The following is a 21,001-nucleotide window of genomic DNA, read 5'->3' as shown; positions in this document are numbered from 1 at the left end:
TAATGGTGAAGATTAAGTGAGTTAATACCTTAAAGTCTTAGGAACTGTGACTATCACATAGTAAGTATTAAATAATTCATCACTATTATGAGAAGTGATATGACATTATTTAATAACTATTGTGCTATGCTAACTGAACTTCAGTGTGCATCATTTATTAGTGATACATACAGTTGTAATATGTCTGATGTTGAATTTTCTTATAACCACACTCTCAGATAAGAAAGTACAAATATTTTATTTGGGAGATGATCAAGGAAGCACAGGTGTTAGATAAAATAAAGTAATATGGAGATTGGAAAAAGGCCAATAACCTGTGTTAATGAGTATTTATCACTCTATGCTCAGTCCTGCTTGGGATCCTCTGGGAATCAAAGTAGAATATATCTCAAAATTGCCGCCCACACCCACCTATAACTGGAAGGCTGGGACATTTGTCCATTAACTTTTACTCCACTGTGGTTCAAGGTTGCCTCTAGGAGCGTTATACCTCCCTTCATTTCTACAATGCCAGTGATCAACTTTTTTGAATTAGACTTAACTGGAGTCAAGAAAAAGCTCATCCAATTTATCCAGAATGCCTGAGAAATTGAATTTTTTTTTCACACTGTAAAGGAGTTACATAAAGAACATTTGAAATGCAAGCAATTCCGGCCGGGCGCGGTGGCTCAAGCCTGTAATCCCAGCACTTTGGGAGGCCGAGACGGGCGGATCACGAGGTCAGGAGATCGAGACCATGCTGGCTAACACGGTGAAACCCCGTCTCTACTAAAAAATACAAAAAATTAGCCGGGCGAGGTGGCGGGCGCCTGTGGTCCCAGCTACTCCGGAGGCTGAGGCGGGAGAATGGCGTGAACCCAGGAGGCGGAGCTTGCAGTGAGCTGAGATCCGGCCACTGTACTCCAGTCTGGGCGAAAGAGCGAGACTCCGTCTCAAAAAAAAAAAAAAAAAGAAAAGAAAGAAATGCAAGCAATTCCAAATATATATTTTAACCAAATTACTTTGCCCATGAAGCAGTTCCACATAGGTATAATACTGACTGTGTACATAGAAAATGTTAGTAATCGCTGGTGCTAAAGAAGAGAATAGATATGGAGATAGTCCTTCTATAGTAATATACTTTTTTTTTTCTAAAATGTATAAGGCTGCATAAGCCTTTGTCTGCAACAAATACTAAAACTCTTTTAAAGTACTGGCTATTTTTATTTAGGCCTCATCTATTTATGTTTTGGGTTCGTCTGTTTTGTCTTTTCTAATAGATGGTAAGCTACTTTAGTGAAAAAAATGAGATTTCTTTCACTGTGTCATGGTAGAAATTAGCAAGTGCCTAGCAAGCTGTATTTAAGTCAGTGAGTAAAGAAGGATGGAAATAGCATAGAATGCAAAAACAAACAAAATCTAGCATTTAAAAATAATACTTTACATTTATTGAGTGCCTTATATATGTTATATATTTTATTTTTATTTTCTAATTTCATCATATTAATCTTTGGTAAGCATTATTAGCTCTATTTTATAGGTGAGATAATTGAGGCTTGAATTGGGTAATGTGCTCAAGTTTTCATAGCTAGAAAATATCAAAGCCTACACATGAAAATGTGTATTTTTAAAAAGTCCAAACATATATATAATACTTCATGTTGTCTTACACAAAAGGAAGGAATGGGGGAAAACAAAATAAGGGTAAAGCAGTGAATGAAGCAAGTAAAGGAAGGAAAGAGAAAAGGAAAGAGGAATGGAAGGAAAGACAGAAGAAGGGAGAGATTACATCGTTTGTTCTTATGTGAGTAGCTATCATATTCTTTATTGATGCTGATATGGTTTGGCTGCGTCCCCACCCAAATCTCATCTTGAATTGTAACTCCCACAATTCCCACATGTTGTGAGAGGAACCTAGTGGGAGGTGATGGAATTATGGGGGCAGATCTTTCCTACGCTGTTCTTGTAATAGTGAATGAGTCCCACAAGTTCTGATGGTATTAAAAACAGGAGTTTCTCTGCACAAGCTCTCTTTTTTTGCCTGCTGCCATCTGTGTAATACGTGATTTGCTCCTTCTTGCCTTCCACCGTGATTTTGAGAGCTCTTCAGTGACAAAGAACTGTGATTCCAATTAAACCTCTTTCTTTTGCATATTGCCAGTCTCATGTTTGTCATGGTCACTTGCATGAAAATGGACTAATACAGCAAATTGGTTCCAGTAGAGTGGGGCATTGCTGAAAAGATACTCAAAAATGTGGAAGCGACTTTGGAACTGAATAACAAGCAGATGTTGGAACAGTTTGGAGGGCTCAAAAGAAGACAGGAAAATGTGGAAACATTTAGAACTTTCTTGAGAATGGCTTTGCCCAAAATGCTGATAGTGACATGGAAAAAGAAAGTCCAGGCTGAGGTGGTCTCAGATGGAAATGAGAAGTTGTTGGAAACTGGAGCAAAGGTGATTCTTGTTATGTTTTTTAGCAAAGAGACTGGCAGCATTTTGCCCCTGCCCTAGACATTTGTGGAACTTCGAACTTGGGGGAGATGATTTAGGGTATCTAGCAAAAGAAATTTCTAAGCAGCAAAGCATTCAAGAGGTGACTTGGGTACTATTAAAGGAATTCAGTTTTATAAGGGAAGCAGAGCATACAAGTTTGGAAAATTTGCAGCCTGGCAATGTGACAGAAAAGAAAATCCCATTTCCTGAGAGGAAATTCAAACCCACTGAAGAAATTTGCATAAGTAACAAGGAGACAAATGTTAATCCCCAAGACAGTGGGCAAAGTATCTCCAGGTCATGTTAGAAGTCTTCACAGCAGCTCCTCCCATCACAGGCCCAAGGCCTAGGAGGAAAAAGTGGTTTTGTGGGCCATTCCCAGGATCCCTGTGCTGTGTGCAGCATAGAGACTTGGTGCCCTGCATCATAGCAGCTCCACCCATGGGTGAAAGGGGCCAACATAGAGATTGGGCTGTGGCTTAAGAGGGTGCAAGCCTCAAGCCTTGGCAGCTTCCATGTGGTGTTGAGCCTGCAAGTGCACAGAGGTCAAAAACTGGGGTTTGGGAACCTCTGCCTAGATTTCAGAGGATATATGGAAATGTCTGTATGTCCAGGCAGAAATATGCTGCAGGGGCAGGGCTCTCATGGATAACCTCTGCTACGGCAGTGTGGAAGGGAAATGTGGGGTCCCCAAAGAGAGTCCCTGCTGGGGCACTGCCTAGTGGAGCTGTGACAAGGGAGCCATCATTCTCCAGATGCCAGAATGGTAGACCCACTGAGAGCTTGCACCATGTGCCTGGAAAAGCCACAGACACTCGATGTTGGCCCATAGAAGTGGCTGGGAGGGAGGCTATACCCTGCAAAGCCACAGGGTTGGAGTTGCCCGAGACCATGGGAATCCCCCTCTTGCATCAGGGTGACCTGGATGTGAGACATAGAGTCTAGGGAGATACTTTTGCAGCATTAAGATTTGACTGCCCCACTGGATTTCAAACTTGCATGGGGCCTGTAGCCCCTTTATTTTGACCAATTTCTCCCATTTTGTACAGCTCTATTTATCCAGTGCTTATATTCCTATTGTATCTAGGAAATAACTAACTTGCTTTTGATTTTACAGGTTTGTAGGCAGAAGGGACTTGCTTTGTCTCAGGTGATGTTGGATTGTGGACTTTTGAGTTAATGCTGAAATGAGTTAAGACTTTGGGGGACTGTTGGGAAGGCATGATTGGTTTTGAAATGTCAGGACATGAGATTTGGGAGGAGGGGCCAAGGCTAAATGATATGGCTTGCCTGTGTTCCCACCCAAATCTTATCTTGAATTGTAACTCCCACAATTCCCACATGTTGTGAGAGGAACCTGGCGGGAGATGATTGAATTATGGGGGTGGGTCTTTCTTGTGCTGTTCTCATGATAGTGAATGAGTCTCACAAGATCTCATGGGACTGTAAACTAATTCAACCATTGTGTAAAACAGTGTGGCGATTCCTCAAGGATCTAGAACTAGAAATATCATTTGACCCACCCATCCCACTACTGGAGATATACCCAAAGGATTATAAGTCATGCTGCTATAAAGACACATGCACATGTGTGTTTATTGTGGCACTGTTCACAATAGCAAAGACATGGAATCAACCCAAATGTCCATCAGTGACAGACTGGATTAAGAAAATGTGGCACATATACACCGTGGAATACTATGCAGCCATAAAAAAGGATAAGTTCATGTCCTTTGTAGGGACATGGATGCAGCTGGAAACTATCATTCTCAGCAAACTATCGAAAGAACAGAAAACCAAATTCCACATGTTCTCACTCATAGGTGGGAATTGAACAACGAGACCACCTGGACACAGAAAGCGGATCATCACACACCAGGTCCTATTATGCGGGGGCGGGGGGAGGGAGCGATAGCATTAGGAGATATACCTAATGTAAATGACGAGTTAATGGGTGTGGCACACCAACATGGCACATGTATACATATGTAACAAACCTGCATGTTGTGCATATGTACCACAGAACTTAAAGTATAATTAAAAAAAAAAAAAAAAAACAAGAGTTTCTCTGCACAAGCTCTCTTTTTTTACCTGCAGCCGTCCATGTAAGATGTGACTTGCTCCTCCTTGCCTTCCACCATGATTGTGAAGCCTCCTCAGCCATGTGGAGCTGCAAATGGTGGTTTTTGCATATGAAATTAAAATGTCTCAGAAGAAGTCATACAGAAATGAGACAGACAGTTTCCCAAAGAGGAGTTTTGTGACATATCTCTGTGATAGAATATAATTTCCATGTTTAACATAATTAAAATTAGAATACATGGTCAATTAATTGGGCAAGGATCATGACTTTGGGAAAAAAGTAAACTACATCAATCAAAGTATCAACATAAAAATAATTTCAGATTTTTGTTTTACTAATAGACCAGCTCCAGGATCATTTTGGTAAATTTCTGCACAAAAGGGAAAGATGTATTTCCAAGTGCTCAATTCTTTACTAAGAGTCTAAACCTGCACGTTTCAGTTTTCTGTCGTAGTATGATTTATTGCTTTAATTTTCAACTCAAATTTTAGGATTTTCAGGAAAGGATCTTCAGCAAGACCTTCATTTGGTATTTGTTTTCCTTCAAACCTCATTATGGCTTGAGGATATTTACTTTATCAGAGAGATAAAGCAAAGCCAATGTTTGTCGGAGTCGATAAGTGTCAAATGTCATCACATCTTTAATACTCCATGATAAGTGCACATGTTCACTGTCTAGATAATTTGGAGAGCTTAAGACCTTTACTTTTTAAAAATTGTTCTGACTTAAGGGTCAGATTCTTGTAGAGTCTGGATATATTTGCAAATAATTAGTTGGAAATTGGATTCTCTCTGTAATGAAGAGAAGGCATTAAGATAGTTTTCTAGATCCTTGAGGAATCGCCATACTGTTTCCATAATGGTTGAACTAGTTTACAATCCACAACAGAGTGTAAAGTGTTCCTATTTCTCCACATCCTCTCTCCAGCACTACCTGTTGTTTCCTGACTTTTGAATGATGCTTGTTTCTAACTGGTGTGAATGGTATCTCATTATTGGTTTTGATTTGCATTTCTCACAGGTAGCCAGTATTGATAGAGCATTTTTTCATGTGTCTGTTGGCTGTATGAATGTCTTCTTTTGAGAAATGTCTATTCATATCCTTTGCCCACTTTTGATGGGGTTATTTGTTTTTCTTGTAAATTTGTTTGAGTTCTTTGTAGGTTCTGGATATTAGCCCTTTGTCAGATGAGTAGATTGCAAAATTTTCTCCCATTCTGTAGGTTGCCTGTTCACTCTGATGGTAGTTTCTTTTGCTGTGCAGAAGCTGTTTAGTTTAATGAGATCCCATTTGTCAATTTGGCTTTTGCTGCGTTGCTTTTGGTGTTTTAGACATGAAGTCTTTGCCCATGCCTATGTCACAGATGGTACTACCTAGGTTTTCCTCTAGGGTTTTATGGTATTAGGTCTAACATTTAAGTCTCTAATCCATCTTGAATTAATTTTTCAGTATAGGGTAGGAAAGGATCAGTTTCAGCTTTCTACTTATGGCTAGCCAATTTTCCAGCACCATTTATTAAATAGGGAATCCTTTTCCCCATTTCTTGTTCTCTCAGGTTTGTCAAAGATCAGATGGCTGTAGATGTGTGGTATTATTTCTGAGGGGACTCTGTTCTGTTCCATTGGTCTATATCTCTGTTTTGGTACCAGTACCATGCTGTTTTGGTTACTGTAGCCTTGTAGTATAGTTTGAAGTCAGGTGGCGTGATGCCTCCAGCTTTGTTCTTTTGACTTAGGATTGTCTTGGAGATCACGGGCTCTTTTTGGTTCCATATGAACTTTAAAGCAGTTTTTCCAATTCTGTGAAAGAAACTCATTGGTAGCTTGATGGGGATGGCATTGAATCTATAAATTACCTTGGGCAATCCATGGCCATTTCCGCGATATTGATTCTTCCTATCCATGAGCATGGTATGTTCTTCCATTTGTTTGTGTCCTCTTTATTTCACTTTGGAGCATTGGTTTTGTAGTTCTCCTTGAAGAGGTCCTTTACCTCCCTTATGCAAGTTGGATTCCTGGTAGTGGTTACTCTTTGAAGCAATTGTGAATGAAGTTCATTCCTGATTTGGCTCTCACATGTTACTGAACAATATAGAATGCTTGTGATTTTGCATTAATTTTGTATCCACGAGACTTTGCTGAAGTTGCTTATCAGCTTAAGAGGAGATTTTGGGCGAGAACAATGGGGTTTCTAAATATACAATCATGTCATCTGCAAGAGGTTTCCAATTTGACTTCTTCTTTTTTTTTTACTAACTGAATACCCTTGATTTCTTTCTCTTACAGTTGCTAGCCAGAGGCCAACACTATGTTGAATAGGAGTGGTGAGAGAGGGCATCTATCTTGTGCCAGTTTTTCAAGGGAATTTTTTCCAGTTTTGCCCATTCAGTATGATATTGGCTGTGGGTTTGTCATAAATAGCTCTTATTATTTTGAGTGCGTTCCATCAATGCCGAATTTATTGGCGTTTTTAGCATGAAGGGCTGTTGAATTTTTTATTAAAAGCCTTTTCTGCATCTATTGAAATAATCATGTGGTTCTTGTCTTTGGTTCTGTTTATATGCTGGATTATGTTTTATTGATTTGCGAATGGTAGACCAGCCTTGCATCCCAGGGATGAAGCCCAGATGTACCATATGACCCAGCCATCCCATTACCAAGGGGATATACCCAAAGGATTATAAATTATGCTGCTATAAAGACACATACACCGCGTATGTTTGTGCAGCACTATTCTAATAACAAAGACTTGGAATCAACTAAATGTCCATCGACAGTAGGATTAAGAAAATGGCACATATACACCATGGAATACTATGCAGCCATAAAAGGATGAGTTGTGTCCTTTGTAGGGACATGGATGCAGCTGGAGTCCATCATTCTTAGCAAACTATCACAGGCAGAAAACCAAACACAGCATGTTCTCACTCATAGAGTGGGAACTGAACAATGAATGTGAGACTGGGAAGGGAACATCACACGGGGCCTATCGTAGAGGAGGGAGGGAGGGATTACTTGCATTGGGAGTTATACCTGATGTAAATGACGAGTTGATGGGTGCAGCACACCAACAAGGCACAAGTATACATATGTAACAAACCTGCACGTTATGCACATGTACCCTACAACTTACAGTATAATAATAATAAATAAATTTAAAAAAAAAAAAAAAAAAAGATAAGTTTTCTACTGACTTACATGAATTCTTAGTTGAAAGAAAGGAAAACAAAAGTAAAAAGAAGTGGCAAAAAAAATAGAGAATATACAGGTAAAGATAATATGACCTTTTATAAATAGCTTCACTATCTTCCAAAAAGGCAAAAATGGCTTTATGGATACAACTTCACTCACTGAGAGGAAAAAAAAAAAAAGACCAAAATTTCCCAAAACTGTTCATGAATACAGCTCCCTCTCCTTTGATATTACCATACATGTTTTCTTTGAATAATGATACAGGGAATCTGGATGAGGCTTTCTCAGTATTTATGCAAGTTCTTTACATCTATTCATTTTATAAACATTTATTGGGTACCTACTAGAGACCAAAGAATGAAGGCAAAGGATACTCACCATCCTATAAGGTAGATAATCTGTACTTTGATCTGGAAAATGGGTATTGAAAGTCCTGAAACTTTCTTAAAAGCCTGTATTAAGTGATCGATGAATGAGGTTCAGATGATTTCTTATATGTTTACTTGTCTGACCTCGCTTTCACAATTTTTAATAGAGATATTTCATGGATTTTCTTCTATTCATCCAAGGAATATCCCTCTCCACAGCACTGTAGCTGCAACTACAGGTGATGAAGATGCTTTAAGTTTACGTTCATCTGCAGATAGTCTGTATCCACTTGATTCCTCTCAGTCTTAGTAGTGTTCATAAGACAACATGACAGCTTAGACAATAGTTAATTGTTACTCCCTACAAGTTTCCTTGGAATCTTACTGAGGTGACTCAATGGCATTAACAGAAAAGAAAGCAACAAGAATTTAAAAACTTAAAATATAATGCAAAAACTGCGGACAAAATTTTCTCTACTGTTAGCCTTAGTAAGAACACTGATGTGAAAATGGCGTAGTAAAAAAGTGAGTGTTTGGTGGCAATGGAGAAAAGGACCATTTTCGCTACTTAACACTTGTAAAGTTATTGCAGTGCCACTAGGCACAAACTATACAAGAAATGGCTTCCTGAGAGATTATTTAAAGGCATATATTATTGAGACTTAACAGAAAGAACAATATTTTAAATCTCTTCTTCGCCTGTGCCTCAGGAAGAAAAAAAAAAAATCGAAGCTAATATATAAAAGTGACATGAATTAGATCCATGGTCTATGTATCCTTGGGCACTTAATATCTTAATAAATTTCATGTCAGGAAGATTATGAATTTTTTGGTGTTATTATACAAGTATTTTTCCAATTATCTACTTAATGAAAAAGACAAATGTCAGGAAAACTACAAACACACAAAGCATTAAACACGATGTATTTGTGTTATACAAGTTGCATCTAAGAACAGTATCATATTAAAAAAGCTCTCATACCAATTTAAAATGAGATAAACTTCTCATGTGACAGGAAAAAGCCATATATTAATTTCAAGAAGAAAATAATTCAGAAAAAATCATGATATTAAAGTTTGTACTTCATAAATTTTGTTAGTTGACTGAGGAAAATAATTTCTGAGAGAATAGACTTTAGATTGGACAGAAGAACAATCTTAACGAAAATAAAGAGCATAAACTAAATTGATAACTGCTGGATCAGTAGCTGAAATGAATGATAAAGTTGCAGATGTTTATACAAGTTATAACACATGAACTCTGAAAGCAGGCTTTGTTGATTTCAGTACCAATTTTTCTAACTATGGGGTGTACGACTTTACTCAAGATACTAAATCTATTTACCTCATTGTACCACCTGTAAAAATAAAAACAATAACAGTATGGATTTTATATGGTGGTACTTAGGCACTTAGAACAGTGGTTAGCCTAAAGCAAGATGTAAATAAGTGGTAGTTGCTGTCGCTGCTGTTATTTTAAAAGAAGTAGGTTCAGAGTGGGCAACTAAGACAGATGCTGGAAGATGACTGATACATGGAAGCGTGAATGTAATAAGAGAGGAAATCAATTAAATATTTGCCTATCTCATAAGTAAGTGAAAAAAAAAGCCATTGGCAAATTCAGGTCATTTGTCACACACACACACACACACACACACACATGCACACTTCTTCATAAATCAGGACATGTTTAAAACATGAGAAAAAATAGAGGTATATTTTAAAAGTATGTAGAATTATTTTAAGAAGTCAAAACAAATTTTTTAAAAAAGGAAAATATGAAATAAAGCTAAAAGCATCTAAAAGATTTAAAATACCTATGTTTTATAATACATAGATGTGCATGAAAATGTAATTCTCTATTGACTTTGATAAAGTATTTGTGTTTAAGGTACAAGATAGTTGCTGCTACTTTTTTTTATTTTTCACTATCCTTTGTTGTTATCTTACTAAAAATGTAAGACTCAAGACAAGTCATTCTCAGACCCTCGCTCAAAATCACTCAAAAGAACATTTTCTCTTCCTTCCTTAAACAAAAACATTTGGCAAATCTTGTTACCAGAATAAGTGTGCAAAGAGGGAATGAGGAGAAAGTCGGTGGAGCGGTGGCAGGGGCGGGTTAGAGTATTGAGAGGCAAACAGAGGTGACTTTAAACAAATTTAGATTGAATCTGCACATAATACAATAGAAACATTTTCAATCCCTGGGAAGATTGCAAATGAATCCAGAACAGCGGACAATGAAAACAGCTTTGGAGTTAACAATGCACTGGGTAAAATAAATACTCATGTTATCAATCAAAGGGCAATAGAAAAAAAAATTATAAAGCAAATGAAACTTTGCTTGAAATGAAAGCTTTTCAAGATAATTAACATGAAATTAAAATGCTCTAAACAAGAGCAAGGCCTTTACCATTTCTGAAAAGTTAAATAAAGAGGTGTTTAAACAAGCACTTAATTTGAGATTTAAATTCTGTTTGAGCATGACCTTTGTTAGAAACATTTAAAATAGCATCGCATGGAGAGAGAGAGCCTTACATGAGAGCTGTATTGAGCTACAAAATGGGAGGAAGGCATAGGAAATGGTACACTCATAGCTAGAAATGTGATGCTGTGGTATTTTCATGTATGAATGGACAAGTACTGTTACATTCCTTGTAAAATATTATTGACTTATGGTTTTACCATTATCATAAACTCACATACATATATTCATAATGGTTATTTAGTGGATATTTAATTGTTTTTAACTAATTGTTATTTAACTAGAAATTTTGTGTGTTTGTGTGCGGAATTTCAGGTGGGTCTTCTGTTCTGTATCTAAAGGAAACATGTTTGCTATTTGTCAAAAAAAAAGAAAAGAAAAGAAAAACTTTGGGAAAAACATATGCATTTGAAAATTTGGGACTGTAGTGCTCCTAAAAAAAGCCAAATGATGAGTGTGATGTCTTAAAACACCACATCCAAGGTGAAATGACCAAAGACAGCTTAATTAAAATTCATGAAAAAGCATAAAAGGCTTGCTTAAAAATAAATAACAATAAAAACAAAAGTTTTTTAAACTGTCACTTACATAGACCACTAGTTAGACTAATAAAGAAGATTCAAATAAACACTTTCAGAAATGATAACGAGGATACTATCACTGACCCTGCAAAAATACAAATGACCATCAGAGAATATTATAAACATCTTTATGCAAATAAACTAGAAAATCTAGAAAAAAATGGATAAATTCCTGGACATACACACCCTCCCAAAATTGAACCAGGAAGAAGCTGAATCCCTGAATAGACCAATAACAAGTTCTGAAATGGAGACAGTAATAAATAGTAAAGTTAATTCCAGAATGTGTAATGAACTTAAGCAAATTTACAAAAAAACTCAACCACATTAAAAAGTGGACAAAGGCCATAAACAGACACTACTCAAAAGAAGGCATACATATAGCCAACAAACATAAAAAAGCTCAATATCACTAATCATTAGAGAAATGCAAATGAAAGCCACAATGAGATACCATCTCACATCAGTCAAAATGACTACTATTTTTTTTTTTTTTTTTTTTTTTTTGTGAGACGGAGTCTCGCTTTGTCACCCAGGCTGTAGTGCAGTGGCCAGATCTCAGCTCACTGCAAGCTCCGCCTCCCAGGTTTATGCCATTCTCCTGCCTCAGCCTCCCGAGTAGCTGGGACTACAGGCTCCCGCCACCTCGCCCGGCTAAGTTTTTGTGTTTTTAGTAGAGACGGGGTTTCACTGTGTTAGCCAGGATGGTCTCGATTTCCTGACCTCGTGGTCTCGGCCTCCCAAAGTGCTGGGATTACAGGCTTGAGCCACCGCGCCCGGCTAATGACTACTATTAAGAAGTTAAAAAACAACAGATGCTGGCGAGGTTGCGGAGAAATAGAAACACTTTTACACTGTTGGTGGGAATATAAGTAAATTAGTTCGACCATTGTGGAGGACAGTGTGGGGGTTCCTTAAAGATTTATTACCAGAAATATCATTTGACCCAGCAATCCCATTATTGGGTATATACCCAAAGGAATATAAATCATTCTGTTATAAAGATATATGCGCACGTATGTTCATTGCAGCACTATTCACAATGGCAAAGACATGGAATCAACCCAAATGCCCATTAATAATAGACTGGATTAAAAAATATGGCACATGTACACCATGGAATACTATGCAGCTATAAAAAGAAATGAATTCATGTCCTTTGCCAGGACATGGATTAAGCTGGAAGCCATTATCCTCAGCATCCTCATGCAGGATTAGAAAACCAAGCACCACATGTTCTCATGTATAAGTGGGAGCTGAACAATGAGAACAACTGGACACAGAAAGGGGAAAAACATACACTGGGTCCTGTTGGGGGAGGGTGGGATGGGAGAGAGCATCAAGAATAATAGCTATTGCATGCCAGGCTTAATACCTAGGTGATGGGTCGATAGGTGCAGCAAACCACCATGGAACAGGTTTACCTATGCAACAAACCTGAACATCCTGCACATGTACTCAATAAGTTAAAAAAAAAAAAAAAAGTCACTTACATACACCACCAACCAGCTCTATAATAGAAAGTACATACATGTATTAATATATGTATCGGTCTGTCACATATATTAAATTATGTCATGGAAGGTACACTAATCCTTATTAAAATGATGGTGCTCTGTATTACTATTATTCTATTTGGATACTTTGAACATGTTAGAAAGGAAGTGTTATAACCTAAAACTCCCTGGACTTCAGGTTTTACAAAGTGAAGATAATATTAGTGTAAATTTCACAGGTTGTTTGAGAAAGGAAGTTATTTCTGTTTCAACCAATGCAGAGAAAAACCTATATTAAATATTTATTTCTTGTTTTCCTATTTTATTATCCCAGGATTATAGTTTAATCTGGAAGAAGGTTGGTCAAGTTTATGTAACTTCAATAGTACATATCAGGCAATTTTCTCAGTTATCTACATAAACTATAACTCACTATGATAATGGCAAGGTCTTCGTGAATTGCAGTCCGCCTTGTAATTTGCATTTGCTGCTATTCTGGTTTGCCATACCACAGTGATTACAACATGTGTCCTGGGAAACTGTGTGAGATTCGGCAAATTTGTAACTGTATTATGGTTCAGTTTTCTCATCTCTTAAATGGAGATGAAAGAATATGCTCATGGGGTAGTAGGGAGGAATTAATGAAATCATTATGTAACACACCGTTGCTGTATTGTGTGTCCGGAATTGGTGGGTTCTTGGTCTCGCTGACTTCAATGATGAAGCTGTGGACCCTCATGGTGAGTGTTACAGTTCTTAAAGATGGTGTGTCCAGAGTTTGTTCCTTCAGATGTTCAGACGTGTCTGGACTTCCTTCCTTCTGGTGGGTTCATGGTCTTTCTGGCTTCAGGAGTGAAGCTGCAAAACTTCGCAGTGAGTGTTACAGCTCTTAAAGGTGGCACGTCTGGAGTTGTTAGTTCCCTCTGGCTGGAGTTGTTCATCCCTCCCGGTGGGTTCGTGGTCTCGTGGTCTTGTGGTCTTGCTGGCTTCAGGAGTGAAGCTACAGACCTTCAGGGTGAGTGTTACAGCTCATAAAGGAGGCACACCTGGAATTGTTCTTTCCTTCTGGTGGGTTCATGGTCTTGCTGACTTCAAGAGTGAAGCTGCAGATCTTCATGGTGAGTTACAGCTCATAAAGGCAGCGTGAACCCAAAGAGTAAGCAACAGCAAGATTTATTGAGAAGAGTGAAACAACAAACCTCCCACAGGGAGGAAAGGGACCCCGGAAGGCTCCTGCTCCTGGCTGGGCAGCCTGCTTTTATTCCCTTATCCGGCCCACTCACATCCTGATGATTGGTCCATTTTACAGAGAACTGATTGGTCCGTTTTACAGAGAGCTGATTGGTGCATTTACAAACCTTGAGCTAGACACAGAGTGCTGATTGGTGCATCTAAAATCCTGTAGCTAGACACAAAAGTTCTCCAAGTCCCCACTAGATTAGCTAGACAGGGAGCACTGATTGGTGCATTTACAAACCTTGAGCTAGACACAAAGTGCTGACTGGTTTATTTACAATTCTCCAGCTAGACATAAAAGTTCTCCAAGTTCCCACCAAAATAGCTGATTGGTGCAGCCACAAACCCCAAGCTAGACACAGAGTGCTGATTGGTGCATATACAATCCTCCAGCTACACATAAAAGTTATCCAAGTCCCCACCCAACTCAGGAGCCCAGCTGACTTCCCCTAGTGGATCATGCGCCAGGGCCTCAGGCGAAGCTGCCCATCAGTCCAGTGTCATGCACCGGCACTCCTCAGCCCTTGGGCAGTTGATGGGACCGGGTGCCCCATGGAGCAAGGGACGGCGCCAGTTGGGGAGGCTGGGGCTGTGCAGGAGCCCATGGGGGGCGGGCGAGGGCGGGGAGGCTCGGCACTGCGGGCTGCAGGTCTGGAGCCCTGCTGGGCAGGGAAGTGGCTAAGGCCTGGCGAGAATTCGAGCGCGCGGGCAGGCCAGCACTGGTGGGGTACCTGGCACACCCTCTGTAGCTGCTGGCCGGGTGCTAAGCCCCTCACTGGCTAGGGCCGGCGGTGCTGGCCAGCTGCTCTGAGTGCGGGCCACCGAGCCTGCGCCCACCGGGAGCTCGCGCTGGCATGTGAGAGCCCCATGCAGCCCCGCCCCCTCGTGCCTCTCCCCCTACACCTCCCTGCAAGCAGAGGCAGGTGTCTCTGGCCGGCCAGCCCAGAAAGGGGCTCCCAGAGTGCAATGGCGGGCTGAAGGGCTCCTCAAGCACTGCCAGAGTGGACACCGAGGCTGAGGAGGTGCTGAGACCTAGGGCTGCTAGCATGTTGTCACCTCTCAATAGGAGTATTTAATAAACAACTATCATTAGTAATTATATTTCTATTCTTTACTACTTTTTTTGTTTATAAGCAATATTTGATATATCAGATATCTATCTTTAATAGTATTTGTAGCATTGGATTTCTCCAGAAGTTGCCTCTTTCAGTCCTTGTCATTCACACTTTGAACAGACATAAAGCACTTACTGTGTTCTAGGCTTGTGTGCAAAGTGCTTGGTATACAAAAGTCTCACCTGGCTATCTTTTCTTTACTGTATTTGACTTACTGGTTATGATTCAGACTAGACTGATACATTACAGAGACTCTCAGAAAAAATGTTTTCTAGAAAATAAGAACAGGACATTCATCTTTTTTTTTTTTTTTTTTTTTTTTTTTTGAGACGGAGTCTCGCTCTGTGGCCCAGGCTGGAGTGCGGTGGCGCGATCTCGGCTGACTGAAACCTCCGTCTCCCAGGTTCAAACAATTCTTCTGCCTCAGCCTCCTGATTAGCTGGGACTACATGTGCATGCCACTATGCCCGGCTAATTTTTTATATTTTTAGTAGAGACAGGGTTTCACCCTATTAGCCAGGATGGTCTCTATCTCCTGACCTCATGCTCCGCCCACCTTAACCTCGCAAAGTGCTGGGATTACAAGCATGAGCTACAGTGCCCGGCCTCATCTTTCTTAATACATTTCATCTGAGGGGACAGTGGCAATCCATGTGACACAATACTGAATAATAAGATAAATTTACTAATACTCTCTTCTAGTTCTAATGATACAAATATGTAAACTATAGATTATTCTTAAATAAGTTTCCCTCTATACTGCTTCTCTGTCTTGTCTGAATTGGCCAGTTTTATGGGCTTCTCAGTTCCCTCTGATTCGGTCTTCTTGTTCCCCAAATAAACATAAAATCGCATGTAACAAAGCACAGGTGCAAACGATTTGAAAACTCATGAGATCTTGTTTTGATTAATTCAGTAGAAGGAAATCTTAAGTGTTGAATCTGGGAGATCGGACACTTGTATTTGTCACAGAAGGGAATAGCGTAACTTATAATTTATTTTACATAAACACACATACATGCAAACACATATACAGAGAGTCTTTTAAAGAGGAAGCTCTCTAGGTTGGGTAAGATAATTATTTTAGGCGAAGGAATTAAAAGTTTTATGACCATGGTTTGTTTGACTGATATATTTATTTGATTGCTCATCAAGTTGGATATATGTTGGAATTTTAGAATTGAGATAAATGACTATTTCAGCATTCCTAAACATAAGTGTATTCACAAGAGATGGTTGTGAAACTTCAAAACTGTGAGAGAAAAGTGTCTTTCTGGTGTGTTTCTTGAGAACTACAGTCATGCCGTGCATAATCACATTTCAGTCAATGATACACTGAATATATGATAGTGGTTCCATAAGATTATAATACCATATTTTTACCCTACCTTTTCTATTGGTAGATGTGTTTAGATGCACAACTGTTGTTATGTTATAATTGCCTACAGTATTCAATATAGAAATGCACTATACACATTATTAGCCTTGAAGGCATACCATAAAGCCTGAGAGTGTAGTAACCTATATCAGCAGTCCTCAACCTTTTAGGCACCAGGGAACAGTTTTCCGGAAGACAATTTTTCCATGGATGGGAGATGTGGGGGATGGTTTTGGGATGAAACTGCTTCACCTCAGATCATCAGGCCTTATTCGGATTCTCATAAGGAGCGTGCAACCTAAACCCATCGCATGCCCAGTTCACAATGGAGTTCCAACTCCTATGAGAATCTAATGCTTCCACTGATCTGACAGGAGGCAGATCTCAGGTGGAAATGCTCTCTTGCAAGCGGCTCGCCTCCTGCTGTGCAGCCAAATTCATAACAAGCCAGGGACATCAGCAGCCTGGGGATTGGGGACCCCTGGTCTACACCATCTAGATTTGTGAAAATAAACTCTATGATGAAGGCACAACAATGATACCATCTATTAGCATATTTCTCACAATGCATCCCTGTTGTTAAAGGAGGCATGATTGTGAACTTCTTTCCCATTTAAAATGTAGTGTGCCAAACAACCACTATGACACTTTCAATATCTGTTCCAGCCCTTCTTTTTTTTTTTTTTTTTTTAATTTATTTATTATTATTATACTTTAAGTTGTAGGGTACATGTGCATAACATGCAGGTTTGTTACATATGTATACTTGTGCCATGTTAGTCTGCTGCACCCATCAACTCGTCATTTACATCAGGTATAACTCCCAATGCAATCCCTCCCCCCTCCCCCCTCCCCATGATAGGCCCCGGTGTGTGATGTTCCCCTTCCTGAGTCCAAGTGATCTCGTTGTTCAGTTCCCACCTATGAGTGAGAACATGCGGTGTTTGGTTTTCTGTTCTTGTGATAGTTTGCTAAGAATGATGGTTTCCAGCTGCATCCATGTCCCTACAAAGGACGCAAACTCATCCTTTTTTATGGCTGCATAGTATTCCATGGTGTATATGTGCCACATTTTCTTAATCCAATCTGTCACTGATGGACATTTGGGTTGATTCCAAGTCTTTGCTATTGTGAATAGTGCTGCAATAAACATACGTGTGCATGTGTCTTTATAGCAGCATGATTTATAATCCTTTGGGTATATACCCAGTAATGGGATGGCTGGGTCATATGGTTCATCTAGTTCTAGATCCTTGAGGAATCGCCATACTGTTTTCCATAATGGTTGAACTAGTTTACATCAAACATACTCATTTTCATTCTAACTATTTGGATTTTAGAATCACACTTGACTTTAGTCTTTTCCGATTTGTGAAGAAGAATGGACATAGAAGAATGCAGGTGGCCAAAAACTAGACAAAGCCATCAGAATACAAATTTTCATTCCAGAAATAAATTAGCTATTTGCAAACATATGAGTATATAGAGATCAGCTCAAAGCAAATGCTAAATATTAATAATTATTATAAAAACTCAGGTACCAGCCAGGATCCTCCCTGTTTCTTGAAATACAATTAGAAATACATGGAATGGCCCCAATTTTATAGATTTTAGATGTCCAAAACCCTTACAAAGACTTTGAGTTTCACATGTGAATATATTATTAATTCACAATGGCTACAGGTATTTTAAGTCAAAGATTATATTTAATTTTTCACCTATATTCTGCATATTTAAGAACAGATAGGAAGGATTCAGTTAAGTTACACTAATGGTAACATCTAAGTTAAAGGAGTAATGTCTTGTGCATGCTAGCATTCAAACCAATAGTCTTTAAATTGAATTGAGTGAATTCCTAAAAATACGAGACTTTGTTATTTGGAGCAATAAACTTAGTAAATAAATTGTAAATTAGGTATGCAGGATAAATCTAGTGATTTATTGTATGACAGAGGACTTATAATTGAAAATTCTGTATGGCTTACTTGATAATTTCCTATGGGGGTAAATTTTATGTTAAGGATTTTCACTGCCAAAGTAAAAACAAAACAGAAAAGCAAAACCAAAGGAGTTGGAGAGAACCTTTTAGAAGTGGTGGATACTTTTATAGCATTGAATGTGATGATGGCTTAACAAATGTATATTTATTGCCAAACACATCAAGTTGTATACACTAAATACCTACATCATTTTGTATTTCAATCATACCTTAATAAAGCAGTTTAAAAATTATTGATATATAACTATTGCTATAAACTAAGAATAACTAACATAAGAAAAAGAAACACACAAATTTAAGTTTGGTTTTGTATTTAATGTAAATCATATGAGAAATACCACAGAGTGGTAAGTCTGACTTACTCATCTAATTAAGTAATTAGAAAGTAGTAAAGTTTCAGGTTTTTAATGTCTAAGTACAGACAGCCAAGAAAGAAAGGTAAAACACAGAAGAATAGTTGAAGTTTAAAAAGGCACTTGGTAAACCTAAAATCTTCCACAGCATGCAAGTCAAATAAAATTGTTTCTTGATCTTAACATGAAGAGAAAATAACCAATATCTCCTACATTGGTCTGTGTACTACTCTGAATTATCTTCCAACATCAATAGTATATTTGGCAGTTGAGCACAAAGCATTGAGGCAGGTGGCCTTGTGGTCAGGATGTTAGTGACATCTCAGATTCTGAACTCCATTCCTATCCTGTCTTATTTATGTTGGAAAAGAATGACTTTCGTTAAGGGAAAGAAAAATGATATAGTACTAAAATTATTAACTTCATATATAAGAGAGTGAAAAAAACATAGCCAGTGAACTCCAGATCATCTGATCTTAGACAAGAACCAGAGGAAAATGTGTCTTCTGGGTCAGCGTGCCTCAATACTGTGATATATTTTGAGAGTTTACTTTTGCATTTCTTAACCCTATTCCTGTCACTTTAGAGGAGAATATTTTGAACCTACCATCTGCATGTTGTAGGTAACATGTACTTCAGTGAATTCAATAAAATGTCACACTGGTGTATTTCTGACTCTGTCAGCAACCAAAATAAGCTATTTTTCTCTTTAAATGTGTTTCAGTTTTTCCAATGGTGAAATATATCAGCTTCTTACCAGCTGAGAAAGATGCTGTGAGTATAAAACATTTTGCTAAAGGTCAGAGAGTGGCTGAAATTTACATAGTTTGAATTTTAAAAATTTAGAAGAAATATATTTTAATTGGATCAAATAGGTTATGGTATTAGTAAATCCATTTCAGATCCTTTATTGACATGCTAATATAGTGACTTGTGTAATGTAACAGAAAAGACTATCATGTACAGGTTAACTTCAAAATCATTCCAGGATAAAAATAAAAGGTTTACTTATGACTGTTTATTTGTAGATCACATACTTAATTTTTTCTGCTGTTTCTGCTTTTACTTCATCATCATCATCACAAAATTCAGCCTTTACTAAAGTGAAAGCACTGAATAAAAAATAAATTATAACTTGGGAGAATCTGTCATATAATGATGTGCATAACATCCGTCCATTCACATTTTTGTATTTTATTGTAGTCCACTGCCAGGAGAATCTTTCAATTTGGGTTTGATTGGTACTTTAGGGAGAATAATAGCTCTCAAATCTTGACTCCCTGGAACTGATGAATATGTTACCTTATATGGCAAAAGGGGTTTGCAGATGTGATTATGTTATGGACCTTGAAATGGGAAAGTATTCCTGAATTAACTGGGTAGACCCAATGTGATAACAAGGGTCCTTATAAAGGAACGAAGGAGGCAGAGGGGTCAAAGATGTGACTACAAAAGAAGAGGTCAGTTGGAGTGGTACGATTGCTGGAAGTGAGCTATGAACCAAGGAATGTGGGCAGATTCTAGAAGATGGAAAAGGAAAGAAATTATTTCTCTCCTAGAGCCTCTACTCTACAAGGAAAGCAGCCTTTCCAGCACCTTGATTTTAGCCCTATAATATTCATTTCCCACTTTTGAGCTCCAAAGCAATAAGAAAATAAATTTGTGCTGTTTTAAAATATGGAATTTTTGGTAATTTATTTTTCAGCAGCAATAAGAATCTAACACAATTGGTGATTAATTTTGAGTTCTAGGAGAAGATCACATGTTACTCAGTAAAAAATTATGTAGCTCACATGAGAGTGTGTATATAACAGATAAACAGTATAGCAGGAGGAATACTTTTTCCCCTTGTAGAGAAAATCGAATACCATTCATATTCTTCCCAGGAAGGAATTGTTTACCCTTTGAATCAATATATCAGTCACTTTTCCCTACTCTTTAAAAACTTTTTTTCTCACTTTTATAGCATGCAACAGAGGTCAGGCTGCTTTCAGAAATAGCAATAGGTGTATTAAAGACGGCAGTTAGCAGAAAGCTTATTAACATGGAGCAAGAAATCATTCTCAAATATACACTTAGTGACAGACATTTCGGAATCCTACTGGAGGATTAGGACCCTGAAATAAACTTAGTGGTTCTAGAATATGTGTTTAATATCTGAGTTTTGAGAAACAGATAGAAACTCTAATTCATATAGTCCTTTCATTAAAAAAAAAAAATTATTTTCACTGCTGATTGTAG

The 21,001-nt window shown here is 38.2% G+C and overlaps 1 long non-coding RNA gene across 1 annotated transcript in view; it reads left to right on the top strand.

Annotated features, from left to right (window-relative positions):
- The window catches only part of LOC116269436, a 39,041-nt gene extending 19,345 nt beyond the window's left edge, over positions 1–19,696 (top strand). Inside the window, exon 4 of the long non-coding RNA XR_004176952.1 lies at positions 19,485–19,696. This is a non-coding gene — a long non-coding RNA (uncharacterized LOC116269436). The remainder of the gene's footprint in view (positions 1–19,484) is intronic.
- Positions 19,697–21,001: the final 1,305 nt, after the last annotated feature.

Source organism: Papio anubis, chromosome 11 (genome assembly GCF_008728515.1).
Source record: "Papio anubis isolate 15944 chromosome 11, Panubis1.0, whole genome shotgun sequence".
NCBI lineage: Eukaryota > Metazoa > Chordata > Mammalia > Primates > Cercopithecidae > Papio > Papio anubis.
This window is presented reverse-complemented; position numbering and strand designations above follow the sequence as displayed.